We start from the raw sequence: 21,331 nt of genomic DNA on the forward strand, positions 1-21,331 counted from the left end.
ATATTTTCTTCTATGTCCATGGCCAGTTTTCCCTGTATCATTTTTTAATTTTCTATCACATAAATAAAATACATCTTTATGTCATACTTAACTAGTGCAACCGAACAACAACAAAAAGAATACCCAACTCCACCAGCTATATTACTAGTAAAATTACTTTATTGCCCATACTTCATAGAATTGTCAAATGCTGCTCCAATCTAAATCCTGCCATCTTATTTCCCCTTCCTAATAAAAAGGACTTTTATGATGTTAAGCTTCCATTTTGATTCATCTGATGCTTAATATTAATGAACACCTAGTATATTTAGTGATTGCTTACATCTTATGTATACTTTGTACTTATATAACTTCTGAATACTCCATGGTAAACTACTGTTACCAGTATTTCATTCAGCTCTTACATGAGCATACCATTTTGATACATGTTTAAGAAGAAACTATCTCTAGTGTTCTTTATTTCAGTGTGAAAACAAATACATTGTATAACTTCCTTGGGCCCCTCAATCAAAAATTAAATCAAAATTAGTACTTTCTGGGGACAGTCTAATAACTGAAGCAAATCTGCTTTCAGAATAAAGCCTGTACTAATAAAAATACTTTTAAAACTAATACTCTAGTAAGAGTAAAATGTTGCTAGTCCCCAAGTTGAAGAAAACCTGAGACACTGTTTGTTGGCCATAAGCCCCAAGACATGAACTAGTAACCACCAAAATTGATAGATCAGAGACAAGCGATCAGACACTAATAGCAATTAACCGGAGAATTTTCTCACTAGTGCACAAGCTTATGAAAATCAGCTAGTTGTGACAACTCATTTCTGAAAGCCAAGCAACAGCTTTCACTCTGACACACTCTGGAAATTCAGAAAGTCAGCTATGGCCTACTCCAGTGACTACTATACTTTTTGAAAGAGCCAGTCAGTCCCTCAACACTCCTGCTTTGGAAAGTCTACAAATCCCTGAATCCCCCATTTCCCCAAACCTTGTATCATTTCTTTCTCTGACTGATTTACAAATACAGGCCTCTTTTGGTTAGTCTGATGGTCAAAGATGGACAGTATCAATTCCTTCCCTCATGCTATTCTATCCATAAGAGATTCATTTCCCCATCTTCTTGAATCTGGATTGGTCTTGTGACTTGTTTTGGCTTATCTGCATATTAGAGAAGTGTCAGGCCTCCCCTTTAGGAAGTGCGGCAGCTTCCACTTTACTTCTCAAAGCTAATAACATGGAAAAAGTACACCTAGTCTGAGATCACCAATTTGTGAAGAAACTCAAGCTATTGGGGATGAAACCCCACAGTGCTGGACATACAAGTGAAGTTTTTCAGACCTTCCAGCCTAGCCCCATCACTGGCTAAATGCTAGCTGAATGAGAGGCTACAGATAATAACTAGTAGAGAAGAAAAATCATCCACTTTTACCTATAGAGAAATAAAAAGTTGTTATTTTAAGCCTTTTAAGTTTTAGGTGTTTTTGTTACACAGTAATAGATGGCTGAAACAGAAAAGCAGTAAGTCAAGCTTTTGGTTTCAAATGTTGGTTAGACTCTCCTTTCACAGTAATAGTTATGCAGTATAATTATCCCTTAGAAGTTTACCACCATTAATACTATGACAGTTATTTAGTCTAGTTTCTAAAAAAGACTTACCTCCCAAACACCACCCTATTTCCATGGAAGAGAAGCAATCTTGGCTAAATTAGACTATTTCATACTGCATGGTGTCATCCCAACTATATCCAGACCTTGAAACTCACATAGCAAAGAATAAACCCCAATGGAAGGGAGGAATTATCCATACTTTTTTTTTTTTTTACAATAAAGACTCTACTCGAGAAATTCAACAGGTGATAAGATCTTGCCTTATCTGTAAAGTTCAGATGTTGTTGGACACTCCTTCATAGAGTATTATAGCCATGGGCTATAAAGTTGTGTGTAGTTGACTAGTACATGGTCTCATGATAATTTAGGATAGAGAAAATACTGGGTTGGTGTGAGAGACTGGTTATTTTGTATAGGAAAGCTATGCTCCAGGCCTGGCTCTATCCCTTTGCTATCTCTAAGAAATGGCTAGCCCTAGGAGACAAAGTCTCTCCCTGGTCAGCAAGCTGTGTAAGATGTCAAAACATCATAAGATACATAAAATTTAAAAATATGATTAATACACTATGCTTTGAAAAAGCTTAATATTTCTCAGACTAAAGTTCTACAGCTGTTTATGATGATAAAGACAATGTGATTATATCTTAAAATCCCTATAAATTCTCATGAAATTGTTATCGAATGATCTAAAACTTGGATTGAATTTTCTCCTCACAGATTCCAAATTGAGATTATCGAATATCTAATAACATATACACAGTCATATGCCCAATGGGTGAAAACTGCATTTCCAAAAGTGGTCACCAGAAACATTTGTGCTTATATAATGAATAGATTAAATATGTGAAAAGAGACACCAACCAATGTAAGCCTTAAAATCACACTGAAAAGGACCATTTTCTGTATTTACATTCTTAATCACAAATAAATGCTACAAGAATAAAACCATGACTGAACATTACCAAAACATGTGATCCATTATTTATGTCTGACTTAGGGACAAATAATAAAACAACTTAAACTGTACACATCTTACAGACTAAAAATTCACTTGCTAGAGAATGAATGCTAAGAATACTAAGAAATAAAATTGATGTTGATTATTACACACAAATTGATGTGTCTGATTTAAGTTGGCTTAAAAATCAACATTCAGAAAACTAAGATCATGGCATCAAATCCCATCACTTCATGGCAAATAGATGGGGAAACAATGGAAACAGTGACAGAATTTATTTTGGGGGGGCTCCAAAATCACTGCAGGTGGTGACTACAGCCATGAAATTAAAAGACACTTGCTCCTTGGAAGAAAAGATATGACCAACCTAGATAGCATATTCAAAAGCAGAGACATTACTTTGCCAACAAAGGTCCATCTAGTCAGAGCTGTGGGTTTTCCAGTAGTCATGTATGGATGTGAAAGTTGGACTATACAGAAAGCTGAGCACTGAAGAATTGATGCTTTTGAATTGTGGTGTTGGAGAAAACTCTTGAGAGTCCCTTAAACTGCAAGAAGATTCAGCCAGTTAATCCTAAAAAAAAATCAGTCCTGAATATTCATTGGAAGGACTGCAGCTGAAGCTGAAACTCCAATACTTTGGCCACCTGATGTGAAGAACTGACTCATTGGAAAAGACCCTGATGCTGGGAAAGATTGAAGGTAAGAGGAGAAGGGGGCGACAGAGGATGACATTGTTGGATGGCATAGCCCACGTGATGGACATAAGTTTGAGTAGGCTCCAGGAGTTGGTGATGGACAGGGAAGCCTGGTGTGCTGCAGTCCATGGGCTTGCAAAGAGTCAGACGTGACTGAGTGACTGAACTAAACTGACTGATCTGCAACTGAGACAAGTTTTCAGTTTGAGTCTAACCAAGTTAAATTGCCTACTAAAACAAAGTCATCCAGAGGAATTTAACAGAATCTAGTCTCCACAAATAACATTTTAAATGTTCAGGATACATTATAAAATTACTCAACATATGAAGAACCAAAAAAATGTAACTCATTCTGAAGGAAAAAGATGACCAACATAGGCCAGTATCAATATTACTCAGTGTTGGAACTGTCTGATAAGAACTTTAAAGTGTACATTATAACTAATTCAATGACATAAAGGACAATATACTCATGATGAGTGAAAAAAACAAGAAATTCTAGCATATAAATAGAAATGATGAAAAAGTACAAATTGGAAATTTTAGAACTGAAAAACACAAAATCAGAAATAAAAAATTCATTGGATGGATTTAATAGCAGGAACAAAATGGAAAAGCAAAGCATCAGTGATTTTGGAGAGGAAAAAAAAAAAGAAAATGAAGTATTCAAAGAACAGGTAGGAAAAAGCACTGAAAAAAATAAATAGAATACTAGACCTGTATGACATCCAAAAGTCTAATGTGCAAAATTTGAATTTAGAAATAGAGAAATGTACAAAGATAATATTTAATTCAATATGGGATAAATATGAAGAAAAGTCTAGATATTTGAAAGTCAAACTTCCAAAAACATGAATAAAAAGAAAATATTTAAAATATCCAAGATATATTACACTCAAGGGAGCAATAATCTGAATAACCAAAGAACTCTCACCAGAAACCACAGGCAGAAAACAGGGAAGCAACATCTTTTAAGGAAAAAAAAAAAAAAAAGTCAATCCAGCAGAAGTATCCTTAAACAATGAAAGCTAAAAGCAGACATTTTCAGATAATGGAAAACAAAGAGAACTCCTATATACCAGGCTTAAAGTTTAAGAAATGCTAAATGATGTTCTTACAGATAAAAGAAAATTATACCAGAAGAAAACACTCATATTTTTTTTAAAACAAATGAAGAGCACCAGAAATGTAAATAATTGGGTAAATATTAAAGAACAGTTTTTCTCTTAATTTCTTGAAGATACAAATAACTGTTTAAAGCAAAAAGCATGACATTGTACTGGGTTTATCCTATAAATTTTGATAGGTCATATTTTCATTGTTAAAAATATTTTAAAATTTCTTATGAGATTTAATCCATGTATTACTCAGAAGTGTGTTATTTAATCACAAACTATTTTAGAATTTTATAGCTATCTTTGTGTTATTGATATCTAGTTTTATTCCATGTTCTGAAAGCATACTTTGATATCTATTCCTTTAAATTTGTTAAGGTACAAATTAATGGCCCAGAGTATGATCTATACAAGCTTGAGAAGAATGTGTATTCTGCTGCTGTTAGATGAAGTATTCTATAAATGTCAATTAGATAGTTATATTAACTATAGCCTTACAGATTTTCTGACTATTGGAACTATTAACTACTAATAGAGGGGTGTTGACATCTACAACAAATAATATAGCTACTTTAGCTTTCTTATGATTAGTATTAGCATGGTATATCTTTCTCCACTGCTTAAAAGTGGGCTTTCTGTAGAAAACATTTAGTTGGGTCTTGCTTTCATTATCCACTCTGATAGTCCTTTTTAATTGGTGTATTTAGGTCACCCACATTTAAATTTATTGTTGATATAGTTGAAGTAATAGTCACCACATTTTTAACTGTTTTCCATGTTTTACCCTATTCTTTCTCTTGTCTTCCACTCTTTTATGCTTTCTCTGGTTTTGAGTATTTTATATTATTCCATTTTCTCTCCTCTCTTTGCATATCAGTTACACTTAAATTTTTATTGATTTCATAACTTTTTTATAATTTATAGACTTTTTAAGAGCACATTTAGGTAAACAGCACAAGTGAATATGAAGATTTCCAATATATGACCTGCCTCTATGTATATACTGCCTCCCTCACCATGAACATTCCCAGCTTCCATCTGCACAGAGTGGTGTAATTGTTACAGTTCATACAGATATTATTATTAACCAAAGTCCAGTTTATATTAGGGTTCACTACTGGTGTTGTACCTTCTGTAGGTTTTGACAAATGTATAATTAAATGTATCCGACATTACATTATATAGAATAGTTTAACTTCCCTAAACATCCTCTGTACTCCACATATTCAGCCCTCTGCTTCAATCTGTGTCAACCACTCATTCTTCTATGGTTTCCACAGTTTTGCATTTTCCATAATTTTATATTGTTGGAATCACACAATATTTAGTCTATTGGGTTCTTTCACTTAGTAGTATGCATTTAGGGTCCCTCCATGTCTTTTTATGACTTGGCACCCTCCCCCCACCCACCCCCCTTTTTAAGCAGTGAACGAAATCCATTGTCTGGATATACTAGAGTTTGGATATTCAGTTTTTCTTGTTGAAGGACATTTTGGTTGCTTCCAAGTTTTGGAAATTATGAATAAAGCTATTATAAACATCTGTGTGCTAGTTTTTGAGTAAGCATATGTTTTTCAGCACCACTGGGGAAATACTAAGGATCACAATGGCTGGATTATATAGTAAAAGAAGTATATTTGGATTTGTAATAAACTACCAAAGTATCTTCCAAAGTTGTACCACGTTGGATTCCCACTAGTAAGGATAGGGTTAACTTAGGCACCTTATAAGGTATCCAAGCCTAAGGCCCCTTTTTGGAGGAGGTGAATTCCAGTTGAGCTATTCCAAATCCTGAAAGATGATGCTGTGAAAGTGCTGCACTCAATATGCCAGCAAATTTGGAAAACTCAGCAGTGGCTGCAGGACTGAAAAAGGTCAGTTTTCATTCCAATCCCAAAGAAAGGCAATGCCAAAGAGTGCTCAAACTACCGCACAATTGCACTCATCTCACACGCTAGTAAAGTAATGCTCAAAATTCTCCAAGCCAGGCTTCAGCAATATGTGAACCGTGAACTTCCTGATGTTCAAGCTGATTTTAGAAAAGGCAGAGGAACCAGAGATCAAATTGCCAACATCCGCTGGATCATGGAAAAAGCAAGAGAGCTCCAGAAAAACATCTATTTCTGCTTTATTGACTATGCCAAAGCCTTTGACTGTGTGGATCACAATAAACTGTGGAAAATTCTGAAAGAGATGGGAATACCAGACCACCTGATCTGCCTCTTGAGAAATCTGTAGGCAGGTCAGGAAGCAACAGTTAGAACTGGACATGGAACAACAGACTGGTTCCAAATAAGAAAAGGAGTACATCAAGGCTGTATATTGTCACCCTGTTTATTTAACTTATATGCAGAGTACATCGTGAGAAACACTGGACTGGAAGAAACACAAGCTGGAATCAAGATTGCCGGGAGAAATATCAATAATCTCAGATATGCAGATGACACCACCCTTATGGCAGAAAGTGAAGAGGAACTCAAAAGCCTCTTGATGAAAGTGAAAGTGGAGAGTGAAAAAGTTGGCTTAAAGCTCAACATTCAGAAAATGAAGATCATGGCATGTGGTCCCATCACTTCATGGCAAATAGATGGGGAAATAGTGGAAACAGTGTCAGACTTTATTTTTCTGGGCTCCAAAATCACTGCAGATGGTGATTGCAGCCATGACATTAAAAGACGCTTACTCCTTGGAAGGAAGGTTATGACCAACCTAGATAGCATATTCAAAAGCAGAGACATTACTTTGCCAACAAAGGTTCGTCTAGTCAAGGCTAGGTTTTTCCTGTGGTCATGTATGGATGTGAGATTTGGACTGTGAAGAAGGCTGAGTGCCAAAGAATTGATGCTTTTGAACTGTGGTGTTGGAGAAGACTCCTGAGAGTCCCTTGGACTGCTAGGAGATCCAACCAGTCCACTCTGAAGGAGATCAGCCCTGGGATTTCTTTGGAAGGAATGATACTAAAGCTGAAACTCCAGTACTTTGGCCACCTCATGCAAAGAGTTGACTCATTGGAAAAGACTCTGATGCTGGGAGGGATTGGGGGCAAGAGGAGGAGGGGACAACAGAGGATGAGATGGCTGGATGGCATCACTAACTCAATGGACGTGAGTTTCAGTGAACTCCAGGAGTTGGTGATGGACAGGGAGGCCTGGCATGCTGTGATTCATGGGGTCACAAAGAGTCGGACACGACTGAGCAACTGATCTGATCTGATCTGAACATCTTTCTTACTCACATTCTTTTGCCTTAGACACATAGGCCTTGTAGGCAGCAGTAAGTCTTGTTCAAGGACATACGTTTTTTGAGCTCAGAATGTGTGTTATGGGAGGTCTGGGTCCACAGCCTTGAGCTCTGGGTTAACCCTTCTTTCTGGCTAGTCTTGTGCTGATGTCATCCCAGGATGTATGTTATGGGAAATGGTCTGGGCAAAATTTTCACAGCCTTGAGATATTTTTTTCTATTCTCAGCAGCTGGCAGAAAAGTATATAATTTCCTGCTTAAAACTAGCAAGGCAGATCATCTTTCTACCCCCGTCTGATGTCTATGTAAGAAGCTTTTTTCTGCCAGTATCACTTTAACTAAATTTATAATACACAAAGCTCTGAGTGAGTGAGACTGTCTTTGGTCCCAGAGTTAAATCTTCTCCTTCAGAGGCAACGAATGTGGTAGAACACTAAGTTTTTATCTATCATCTTGGAGGCTCACTCGGGATCCTAAGACAAGGTGTAAGCTATCATCATGGGGGCTGAGCATAAAGCTTCCATCTTGGGGGCTCATCCGGGATCCCAAGATAAGCTAAAGCTTTCAGTAATGAAGAAGAGTTCTTGTTGCTTGACATCCTTGCCAGAGTTTGTTGTCAATGTTTTGAATTATGGCCATTCTAATATATGTCCAGTGTAGTTTGAGAATAGTTTGAATTTACAATTCCCTTATGATACATTTGTTGAGGGTCTTTTCATATGGCTATCTGCCATCTTTATGTCTCCTTTAGTGAGGTATCTATACAGGTCTTTGGCCAATTTTTAAATAGGGTTTCTTGATTTCTTATTCTTGAGTTTTAAGAGTTATTTGTATATTTTGGATAACAGTCCTTTATCAGATATGCCTTTTGCAAATATGTTCTCCCACTCTGTGACTTGTGTTCTCTATCTCTTGAGATACTTCTTGAAAATTTTTATACTCGTTGCCCTGGAATTTGAAATATACATGTACAACTAATTCAAGTCCACTTTCAGACAACACTGTATCACTTCACAGGTGGTGCAGGTACCGTATAACAGAGTATTCCCAATTCTTCTCTCCAACCCTTTATAATATTGTAGCCATTCACTTCATTTACACAAATCTATAATTACTGAGACTACTGGTACTAGTATTAAGTTGAACAAATTTTTATTTGTTAGATTAATTAATAAGAAACATGGAAGACAATATTTGGCCTTTAATAATTCCTGTTCATATATTCCATTCCTTACACAGCACAGGTAGAGCTTTCTAATACCATTTTCCTTCTCTCTAAAGAATCCTAATAACATGTTTTACAAGGTTTACTGGTGAAAAATGCCTTCAATTTTGTTTACTTGAGAAAGTTTTTATTTCTTATTTACTTTTGAAGGACAGTTTCACTGGATATAGAAATCTAGATTTTTAAATATTTAAATCTTTAAATATTTTGCTCCACTCTCACATGCATAGTTTTTGAAGAGAAGAACAATGTAATTTTTATCCCTACTCCTCTATAGCTATATTTTTCTCTAGCTTATTTCTTCTTTACCTTTTATTTTTCTGTAGTTTGAATATGAGATACCTATGTGTAGATTTTCCCCCCATATTTATCCTGCTTGGTGTTCCCTGAGCTTCCTGGATCTGTGGTTTTATATTTCTTTTGCTCCTTTCTCTCATTCTTCTCCTGATATTCCCATTAAAATGTGTTAATTTTTGTAAGTGTTCCACAGTTCTTCAAAATTGTGTTCCTTTATTCTTTTTATTATCCTTTTTCTAATTTTTAGTGTGGCAAGTTTCTATTGACCTCACTGAGATCACAGATTCTTTCCCTGTTATGCTCAGCATACTGCTTCATTCTTCCTGCTTGATTTTGATTTCTAGCATTTCCCTTTTATTCTTTATTATCGTTTCCATTCCTTTGCTTACATTAACCTTCTGTTATTACATGCTGTCCACATTTTCCAGCAGAGCTCTTAATATATTAATCATAATTATTTTAAATTTCTGTCCAAAATCTTTTCCATATCTGAACCAGGTTCTGAAACATGCTTTGCCTTTTGAACCTTTTTTCTTTCCTTTTAGCATGCTTTGTAATTTTTTGCTCAAAAGCAAGAAATTATGTATTCAATTAAAGGAATTGATATAATACACTTTTAATGTGAGGTTTGATTTTATGTGGCTACGAGGTAGACTCTGTTTACTGTTTGTTATAGCTGTGCATCAGAGGCTAAAATTCCCTCTAGTGTCTTTTTGTCTCTCTCTTCTGTTGTCCTTATGTTTCCTTAGAGACTCCTTCTTAAATAAGATCTTAGGCTTGCAGTTCTTTCAGCTGTTGGTATTTTAGCTTCTTTTAGCTTTTAGTTCTTTCAGTTTCTTGGTATTCTATAGGAAGTTAATTGATACGGTGATAAGGTATTAGAGGAAGGAAGTGTTTATAGTTCTATGATTAGGTCTCAGTCTTTTAGTGAGCACGTGTGCCTATGATGTCACCTTAATAAGAGTTGCTCAATTTGGTTCTCCCCTGCCACACTTAGGTGAGATGGTAAGTTTAGAGGAGTCTGGGATGAGTCTCTTCTCTCAGGTTAGGCTCTGGTTTAACATTTTATCTTGAGGTCAGGCCTTGTTAAGGAGAAAATGGTTTGCCCTAATTAAAGGCATATTTTAAATGGTTACTTTTCCCTTCTCCCTGCCAGAAGCACAAAGGGATTTTTCCATGATTTTCACAGTGAGAATTTGGTCATGTTCTTGGAGGACAAACTGATCAAAGACTGCCTCCCCTCGGAATTTTTAACTCTCAATTTAGCCTACAATTCATTACTTACAGGAATGCTGCTGTAAAGTAGTGGCTCCAGATGTGGGCTTCTCCTCCTGGGCTTCTGTCCTGTGGCTTCAATATTCTGACTAACCTAAAAAAAAATTGTTCATTTTTCAATGCTTGTTCAGTTTGTTTTTTTTTTTCTTGTTGTGAACATGCAGCTGCTGCTAAGTCACTTCACTCATGTCCAATTCTGTGCGACCCCATAGATGGCAGCCCACCAAGCTCCTCTGCCCTTGGAATTCTCCAGGCACGACCACTGGAGTGGGTTGTCATTTCCTTCTCCAACGTATGCATGCATGCATGCTAAGTCACTTCAGTCATGTCCGACTCTGTGCGACCCCATAGACGGCAGCCCACCAAGCTCCTCTGCCCTTGGAATTCTCCAGGCACGACCACTGGAGTGGGTTGTCATCTCCTTCTCCAATGCATGCATGCATGCTAAGTCGCTTCAGTCATGTCCAACTCTGTGCGACACTATGGACAGCAGCCCACCAGGCTCTTCTGTCCACAGGATTCTCTAGGCAAGAATACTGGAGTGGGTTGCCATTTCCTTCTCCAGTTGTGAACATGAGAAATGTACCATATATGGGGTATCATATACTAGGAATAATGTAGTGAGTTGTATCATATCCTGGGTAGCTTATAAACAGCAGAAACTTACTTCTCACAGCTCCAGAGACTGGATGGTTGAGATTAGGGTGCCAGCATAGTAGAGTTCTGAAGACAGCCTGCTTCTGAGATAGAAACTACACACTGGTCATTATATCCTCATGTAGCAGAGACCAGAGAAAAGAGAACAAGCTCTCTGGTGACTCTTAAAAGGTACTAATCCCATTGTACCTAGAAGGTACAATAGGAGGCTCCATCCTCATGAACTCATCTAATGCTGATTAATTCCCAAAGGTCCTACTTGCTAACACCATCACACTTGGGGTAGGGTTTCAACAAATGAATTTGGGATTGGGGACAAACATTCAGTCTATAACAACCAGACTAAAAGAAACTCACCTCTCATTTTAAGCTTATAATGTAGGTATGACAACAATAACAAAACGGACAGTGCCAGGTAGCTGGAAATGGACTTTTATATTTGCAAAGTTTCTATATTTTATGAGAAATGGTACATTATTAACTCTAAATAGATGGTGAAAAGTTGATGTATATTGTAACTGATAGAGAAATTACTATATACATAATGCAAAAGAGATACGTGGAACAACAGACTGGTTCCAAATAGGAAAAGGAGTACATGAAGGCTATATATTGTCACCCTGCTTATTTAAATTATATGCAGAGTACATCATGAGAAACACTGGGCTGGAGGAAGCACAAGCTGGAATCAAGATTGCTGGGAGAAATCAATAAACTCAGATATGCAGATGACACCACCCTTATGGCAGAAAGTGAAGAAGAACTAAAGAGCCTCTTGATGAAAGTGAAAGAGGAGAATGAAAAAGTTGGCTTAAAGCTCAACATTCAGAAAATGAAGATCATGGCATACAGTCCCATCCCTTCATGGTAAATAGATGGGGAAACAGTGGAAACAGTGGCTGACTTTATTTTTCTGGGCTCAAAAATCACTGCAGATGGAGATTGCAGCCATGAAATTAAAAGACGCTTACTCCTTGGAAGGAAAGTTATGACCGACCTAGACAGAATATTAAAAAGCAGACACATCACTTTGCTGACAAAGGTCTGTATACTCTAAGCTATGGTTTTTCCAATAGTCATGTATGGATGTGAGAGCTGGACCATAAATAAGGCTGAGCGCCGAAGAATTGATGCTTTTGAACTGTGGTGTTGGAGAAGACTCTTGAGAGTCCCTTGGACTGCAAGGAGATCACACCAGTCCATTCTAAAGGAGATCAGTCCTGGGTGTTCATTGGAAGGACTGATGTTGAAGCTGAAACTCCAATATTTTGGCCACCTCATGTGAAGAGCTGACTCATTTGAAAAGACACTGATACTAGGAAAGATTGAGGGCAGGAGGAGAAGGGGACTTCAGAGGATAAGATGGTTGAATGGCATCACTGACTCAATGGACATGGGTTTGGGTGGACTCCAGGAGTTGGTGATGGACAAGGAGGCCTGGCATGCTGCGGTTCATGGGGTCACAAAGAGTCAGACATGACTGAGTGACTGAACCGAACTGAGATATACATAAACAGTCAATAGATAAAGTGGAATTTTAAAAATATTCAAATTTAACAGGAAAAGAAACCATGAGCAAAGTGAAAAGACAACCTAAAGAATGGGGGGAAAAATATTTGTAAATGATGTGACCAACAAGGGCTTAATTTCTAAAATATATTAATACAAACAGCTCATACAACTTAACAACACCAACAACAAAAACAAACCCAACTGAAAAATGGGCAGAAAATCCAAAGAGACATTTCTCCAAAGAAGACATACAGATGGCCAAAGACATATGAGAAGATGCTCAACATCATTAATTATTCAGTTCAGTTCAGTTCAGTCGCTCAGTCACGTCCGACTCTTTGGGACCCCATGAATTGCAGCACCCCAGGCCTCCCTGTCCATCACCAACTCCCGGAGTTCACTCAAACTCACGTCCAACGAGTTGGTGATGCCATCCAGCCATCTCATCCTGTCATCCCCTTCTCCTCCTGCCCCCAATCCCTCCCAGCATCAGAGTCTTTTCCAATGGGTCAACTCTTCGCATGAGGTAGCCAAAGTATTGGAGTTTCAGCTTTAGCATCATTCCTTCCAAAGAGCACCCAGGAGTGATCTCCTTTAGAATGGACTGGTTGGATCTCCTTGCAGTCCAAGGGACTCTCAAGAGTCTTCTCCAACACCACAGTTCAAAAGCATCTATTCTTCGGCGCTCAGCTTTCTTCACAGTCCAACTCTCACATCCATACATGGCCGCTGGAAAAACCATGGCCTTGACTAGACAGACCTTTGTTGGCAAAGTAATGTCTCTGCTTTTGAATATGCTATCTAGGTTGGTGATAACTTTCCTTCCAAGGAGTAGGCATCTTTTAATTTCATGGCTGCAATCACCATCTGCAGTTATTTTGAAGCACCAAAAAATAAAGTCTGACACTGTTTCCCCATCTATTTGCCATGAAGTGATGGGACTGGATGCCATGATCTTCGTTTTCTGAATGTTGAGCTTTAAGCCAACTTTTTCACTCTCCTCTTTCACCTACATCAAGAGGCTTTTTAGTTCCTTTTCACTTTCTGCCATAAGGGTGGTGTCTTCAGCATATCTGAGGTTATTGATATTTCTCCCGGCAATCTTGATTCCAGCTTGTGTTTCTTCCAGTCCAGCGTTTCTCATGATGTACTCTGCATAGAAGTTAAATAAGAAGGGTGACAATATACAGCTTTGTCGTACTCCTTTTCCTATTTGAAACCAGTCTGTTGTTCCATGTCCAGTTCTAACTATTGCTTCCTGACCTGCATACAGGTTCCTCAAGAGGCAGGTCAGGGGGTCTGGTATTCCCATCTCTTTCAGAATTTAATGGGAAATAGCTGTGGAGTATATGGCAACAGAAAACAATTTTAAATAAAATGGGCCCGGCCGGAGTGTCCCTCCGCACCCCTCCCACAGCCACCGGCTCTGCAACCGGGGCAGACCAGCCCAGAGTCCAGCAACCGCGGTGGAAAGCAACCTGGGGAGGCGACGGAGGGCCGGGGATGCGTGAGAGGCCTGGTCCTTGGGTGGCGTCGCCCGATGATGCCACCACCGCCGCCTACCGGCTGCGTTCTCTCTCCTCAGCCGGTGCCTGTGGGATGGGTGGCCAGGCGCCAGCCTCACCCCCAGCCTCATCTCCAGGGCTAGCCCAGCAGCTCGGCCCCGTGCAGAGTCCGGGCCATCCGCTGAGACTGCGGCCCAGTTCTGCGCTAGGAGCTCACCCTCTGGTGACTCCCCCAGCCTGGCCACCGCTGGCCCTCTCCCTGCCCAGAGGCGGGGGCATGCAGGCGCAGCAGCTGCTCTGAGTGTTTAGCTGAAAAGAACACGCCCCAATTGGGGCTGCTGGTGTCTGCATTGAAAAAATGTTCAGGGGCAAGTTCATCCTACTGTTGAGTCTAGTGATGATGCTCTTCAGTATGCTGAAGAATTAACTTAGCAATTAAATATGCAATGTCAAGCTCAGCCCCTAAGTTCTTCAGATGTAGAGGAACATGTTCAAAAAAGTTTCCCTCATCCAGTTGATACATGGGCAATAGTTGATGCCCAGTCGGCTACTGAAAAGAGGAACCAAAGAAATTTTTTTCTCTCTCCCCGTAGAAAAAAATTCATCTTTTGTTAAAGGAGGTCCTAGATTATAAAACTGACCACCAGGTTTTATAATCTAGTAGTAGTGTTAGAATTCATTTCTGCAGACACTTTAAAAGTTGGTGCAAAATATACAGCATTATGAAATTACAAAACAAGATATTAAAGTGGCAATATATGTTGATAAAGTATTGATGGATATGGTTCATCAAGATGTAGAAGATATATTATCTTTAACTGATGAAAGAGCCTTCCACCTCAGGAGAGCAATGTTATTATGATTTTGTAAAAGCATTTATGGCAGAAATTTGACATACATAAGGGAAGTTAAATTATAAACGATTTTAGAGAGTGCTTTGTCATTAATACAAAACTGTTTTTCAGCTAATGATGTAGAAAATACATTTGGTCATATAGTGGATATACATGAACCTTGTGGAAAGTTACTGGGCCATATAGAAGATACTGTAGAAATGACAGATGAAGGCAGTCACCATCCATTAGTAGGAAGCTGCTTTGCAGGCAGCAGAGGAACTGGCATTTGATCCATTTGAATCATACGCTCGAGATATTCTATTACCTGGTTTTCATGACCATTCCTTAGTCAGTTATCAAAGCCTGGAGTGGCACTCCTGTTGTTTTTCAGTCGCTAAGTCATGTCCAACTCTTTGTAACCTCATGGACTGCAGCACGCCAGACTTCCCTGTCCTTCACCATCTCCTTGAGTTTGCTCAAATTCATGTCCATTGAGTCAGTGATGCCATCCAACCATCTTCTTCTTGCCCTCAGTCTTCTCAGTCAATAGGCAAAGGTTTCAAAGAAGCTGTTCAATATGTTTTACCCAGGCTACTTCTAGCCCATTTACCACTGTCTACATTACTTCAAACTTCTGAAGCAGTAAGAAGAGTAAAGAACAAGACAAGGAATGTTTGAAACAAGAAATAACAGCTTTGCTTAATGTTCATAGTGGTATAGGAACAAAATATGTTCTAAAAGCCTTGCAAAATGTAGACTGGGTGAATCTGCATGTTGGATTTATAGTCACCAAATGAAGGGGAAACAACTAGCAATCAAGAAAATGAACGAGATTCAGAAGAATATTGATGGTTGGGAGGAAAAGACACTGGACAGTGCTGCAATGAATTTGCAATGGAAAGAACTCTTATACATGTAGGAGAAACATTAAAGAAACATATTTCTCTTTGATGGCTCAATGATTTGCTGTAAATCAAATCATGGGTAGCTAAAACTTCCTGGTGCTAGCAATGCAGAATATCACCTTAAAGAAAAGTTTTTTATGAGAAAGGTACAGATTAATGACAAAGATGACACTAGTGAGTACAAGCATACTTCTGAAATAATTTAAAAGACGTAAATAGTGTTATGTTTTCTGCCAAGTCAGATGAAGAGAAAAACAGTTGGATGGCAGCATTGATATCTTTATCATATCAGAGAACATTGGAAAGGATGGTTGATGTGACAATACTTTAGGATGAAAAGCAGCAGATGAGACTCCCTAGTGCTGATGTTTATAGATTTGTAGAGCCTGACTCTGAAGAAAATATCATATTTGAAGAAAACGTGTAGCCCAAAGCTGGAATTCCAGTCATCAAAGCAGGAATTGTTATTAAACTTACAGAGAGGCTCACATACCATATATACATGGATCCCAATTTTGTTCAGGCATTTCTTACAACATATAGATCCTTTTGTAAATCTTAAGAACTACTGAGTCTTTTAATAGAAAGGTTTGAAATTCCAGAGTCTGAGCCAACAGAACCTGATTGCATAGCTTTAGAGAAGGTTAGCCCTTGAGTGCAGAACTCAAAAGGGTTTAGAAAAATATATATACAGCCTGTGCAGGTGTAAGCATTAAATGTATGTTGGCACTGAGTAGTGCACCACTATGATTTTGAAAGAGATTCAGATCGTTTGCAGCTAATGGAGAAATTTCTTGGAACAGTAAGAGGTAAAACAATGAAAAAATGGGTTGAATCCATCACTAAAATAATCAAAAGGAAAAGAACTGAATTGCAAGAGACAATGGACCAGGTCATAATATTACATTTCAGAGTTCACCTCCCACGGATGAATGGCATATAAGCAGACCTGGTGGAAAGAGAGAATTTTGACCACATAGAGACTTTTGACCTGCTCTCCTTAAACCAACAGGAATTGCTCGACAGCTCACTCTATTTGAATCAGATTTATATCGAGCTGTACGGTCATCAGAATTAGTTGACAGTATGTGGGCAAAAGAAAACAAAGAGATTAATTCTCCTACCCTTCTGAAAATGATCCAGCATACCACGAATTTCACCCTGTGGTTTGAGAAATGTAGAGACTGAAAACTTAGAAGAAAAAGTAGCTGTGGTGAGCTGAATAATTGAGATTCTGCAAGTCTTTCAAGAGCTGAACAACGTCAGTGGTGTCCTTGAGGTTGGCTGTGCTATTAAATTACCTGTTTACAGACTAGACCACATGTTTGAGCAAATACAAAGCTGCCGAAGGAAAATTTCAGAAACAGCTCATGAACTACGTGAAGATCACTGTAAGAAATATTTGAGGGGAAAAAAAGAGAAATATTTGGCAAAACTCAGGTCTATTAATCCACCATATGAGCCTTTCTTTGGAATTTATCTAACTAATATCTTGAAAACAGAAGGCAGTCCTGAGGTCCTAAAAAGGCATGGAAAAGAGCTTATAAACTTTAGTAAAGGGAAGAACATTGCAGGTGAAATCCAGAAATACCAAAATCAGTGTTACTGTTTACGACTAAAATCAGGTATCAAAAAGTTCTTTGAAAACTTCAATCCAATGGGAAACAGCATGGAAAAAGAATTTAAAGACTATTTTTCAACAAATACCTAGAAACATAACCATGAAACCCTAAGCCTCTCCCAAGATTTCCAAAAGAATATAGCCATTCACTAAAATCTCCCAGTATTTGTCCATTAAACCCAAGACCAGGTACTATGAGACATCCCACACCTCCGCAGCAAGAGCCAAGGAAAAACAGTTAAAGTAAAACCCCTGAAATTGAAACAGAAAATATAGCATCTGCACCAAATTCTCCAAGAACACCATTAGCACCTCCTGCTTCTGCTGCTTCCAGTACCACAGATGTTTGCAGCATACCTGACTCTGACCATTCAAGCCCTTTCATTCAAGATCTGCTTCAGTATCATCTATAAGTTTAACCAAGAGCACTGATGAAGTGCCGGTCCCTACCCTCCTGTTCCTCCGCTAAGATGACAAGAATCTGCTCCAACAGAATCTTCACCATCAAAGATGATGTCTAAGCATTTGGACAGCCACCCAGCAATTCCTCCGGGGTAACCCACGCCAAAAGCTTATTCACCACAATATTCAGTATCAGACCAGACCTCTATTTCAGGCCCTCCTGAAAGCTCTCCCTTGTTACCTCCATGAGAACCCATGAGGACATCTGATGTTTTCTTAAACTCACCACTATACCTCCAACCTCCCACTTTGGGGAAAAAAGTGACCATAGTAATGTCTTTGTCCCAAAGTGCCCTTTCCCCTTTACACCACCTCCTCCTCAAATACCTTCTCCACATGGCACAAGAAGGCATCTGCCATCACCACCGACACAAGAAGTAGACCTGCATTCCACTGCTGGGTCACCTGTTTCTTGATGACAAAGCACTTCTCAACATATTCCCTAAACTCCCTCCAAAATCTTACAAAAGGCAGCACACACCCATCCATGCACAGAGATGGACTACCACTCTTGGAGAATGCCCATTTTTCCCGAGTTCCTCTGTACCAGGATGTAGGTTTTCTTGGCCCCAAATCCATTGCTGGTGGTGGATGCACTGAATGTGCCAGCACTGAGGGCTTAAAATGAGAACTCCAAACACTAATGACTCTACTTCAAGATGCAGTATAAGACAATAAATTTTAACCTAGATGTAATTACAAAATGGAAATGGTATCTGTTTAAAATACAGAAAGACTTATCTAGAGGAACTGGACAACAGATTGCACTTGAAAATCAAGAAAAGGGACCTTTTTCCAGCCAGTAAGCAGAAGTTCTCTTTTTGTGAGGTGATCTTTATCATTAAAGGAGTAGAAAACACAGTCTAGTGTCCAGCAGGCCCACAGGATGACAGCTTTTGTAATTCAAAATATTAGGCACTTTTAAAAAATAAATCTTAAACAGGGATCTTCAAATCCTCCTTTGTTTTTCTTTGCTTTTACTTGTCCTCCTTTAGAATATTTTCTTCAAAATCATTCAGAGGACTGTGAGAAAAGGATGTGGTACCTGACATTACTGGAATCAACGCCTAGCACTGTACTGCTGTTCTGCTTACAGATTATTACAGTGAACTGAATGGGTATTGAGGCTTCATCAAAGAAGTACTTCTATTTTTTAAGAATAATTATACCAATTTTATCAGAAGAGACTGTGATGCTGAGAAAGACTGAAGGCAGAAGGAGAGGGGATGACAGAAGATGAGATGGTTGGATGGCATCACTGACTTGATGGACATGAGTTTGAGCAAGCTCCGGCAGTTGGTGATGGACACAGAAGCCTGGCATGCTACAGTCCATGGGGGTCACAAATAGTTGGACACGACTGAGTAACTGAACTGAACTGATACCAATTTTAAGAACATTCCTCTACTCACCCTCCCTACACAAACAAAATGTGGTGGTCTTGCCTTCAAACAAGAGAAGTTTTATGTCATTAACAATGACAGAAGAACTTTTTAAAATATGTGTCAAGTATATGATTTATATTTAGGAAACTGTTAACTTATGCTAGATTGTCATTTTCCCCCATTCTCAAAAGTTTACTGGTTTTCCATGTTCTGGCTTGTGGCCTCTAACCATACTATGGAAATGCAGTCACCCAGTGTGAAAGGAGCAGTGAACACCTTCATTTTTATTGCTGAGTGGTATTCTATTGTATGCATATATTACAATTTATTTATTTATTCATCTATTGTTTCTAGTTTTTGATTAAGAATATAGCTGTAATGAACTTAATGTGCATTTTTGTGTAGACATCTGTTTTTATATTGATTGGTTAAATATTGAAGAGCAAGATTTCTGGGTTGTTACATTTATTATATGTAGTGTCAAGCTTTTCTGACATGGTTGTTCCATTTTACATTTCGGTGATCAGTGTGCAGGAGTTGCAGTTGTTCCACAGTTTTGTCAATGCTTCATATTGTCACTTTTTTATATAGCTATTCTAATAGCTATTTTGGAGAAGGCAATGGCACCCCACTCCAGTACTCTTGCTTGGAAAATCCCATGGACGGAGGAGCCTGTTAGGCTGCAGTCCATGGGATTGCTAAGAGTCGGACATGACTGAGCGACTTCACTTTGACTTTTCACTTTCATGCATTGGAGAAGGAAATGGCAGCCCACTCCAGTGTTCTTGCCTGGAGAATCCCAGGGACGGGGGAGCCTGGTGGGCTGCCATCTCTGGGGTCGCACAGAGTCAGACAAGACTGAAGCGACTTAGCAATAGCTATTTTATTTAATTGTGGTTTTCATTTGAATATCCCTGATTAATAATGATGTTAGGCATTTTTAACTTATTTATTGGCCACTGCGTATCTTATTTTGTGAAGCATCAGTTCAAATCATTTGCCACTTTTTAGTTTGGGTTCTTTTATTTAAATGAATCCACTAAAGCAAATATACCCACATGTATAAATACCAAAACAACACATTTGAAGACAAAAGCAAGTTGTATAAAACATTCTCACTGATATTACTTGTAAAACAATGTTATTACACATATATACATGCAATGATATATATGCATTATTGTAGAAGTATGACATGTGTGGGATCGATATTAACCAAATTTAGAATCTGTGGAAGATGTAAATGGTTACAGGTTGTAGAATGGACTATGAAAAGCTTCCTGTGAATCTGGATGGGGGCACTGAAGTCATATATACTAGAGTATTCTAGCCAGTACACCAGCTCATTCACACTCAATGTTTCTGGTTACTGAACATAGTAAGAGGAAGCAGAACCAGTCCCAAAGCTACCTCTTGCTGATCCTGGCAATTGTTCTGATGTGGATCTAGTCCATTTTGAGATGCCCCAGAGGTAGGCCTGGGGCTGAACCAAACCATTAGGCAGTACAGTCACCCCTTAGCATCTGCTGGGGATTGGTTCCAGGATATCTCTTTGAATAACAAAATCAGCTGATGCTCAAGTCTTTCACAGTAGGCCCTCCCTACCCTCAGGTTCTGCATCTGTGGATTCAACCAACCACAGAACCGCAGATAGGAAAACACAGACATGCAGGAACTGTATTTGCATGAGTAATTACACAGTTGGGGTTCAGATTCATCAAACACATGTAATAACTCATGATGGGGAGGACCATGAGCAACATGTGTTTCTCCAAAAGTAAAATCAGAGACTTAGAAGATTATTCAATGTGTGCTTTTAAAAAAGCTTCACATTCCACAGTTAATATTTTTGTAAATATCTATTTTCAGTTTTATTTCTATGAAAAAATTTGAAATTACTACAAAACATAACATTTAGAATAAGGAAAATTTCTGTCCATATTTCCTAAGTTGATAGACTTCCTTCAAAACAAACTTCAGCTATAATAAAATCTGAATTCTGTTAAAACCGTCACATTCAAAAAATCTTTAAGATT

General features: G+C 38.5%; 1 pseudogene; it reads left to right on the top strand.

Annotated features, from left to right (window-relative positions):
- The first annotated feature begins 14,084 nt into the window (after positions 1-14,084).
- Positions 14,085-18,240, top strand: LOC113885217 (annotated as a pseudogene).
- The last annotated feature ends 3,091 nt before the right edge of the window (positions 18,241-21,331 follow it).

The sequence above is a fragment of the Bos indicus x Bos taurus genome, chromosome 28 (genome assembly GCF_003369695.1).
Source record: "Bos indicus x Bos taurus breed Angus x Brahman F1 hybrid chromosome 28, Bos_hybrid_MaternalHap_v2.0, whole genome shotgun sequence".
NCBI classification, from domain to species: Eukaryota; Metazoa; Chordata; class Mammalia; order Artiodactyla; family Bovidae; genus Bos; species Bos indicus x Bos taurus.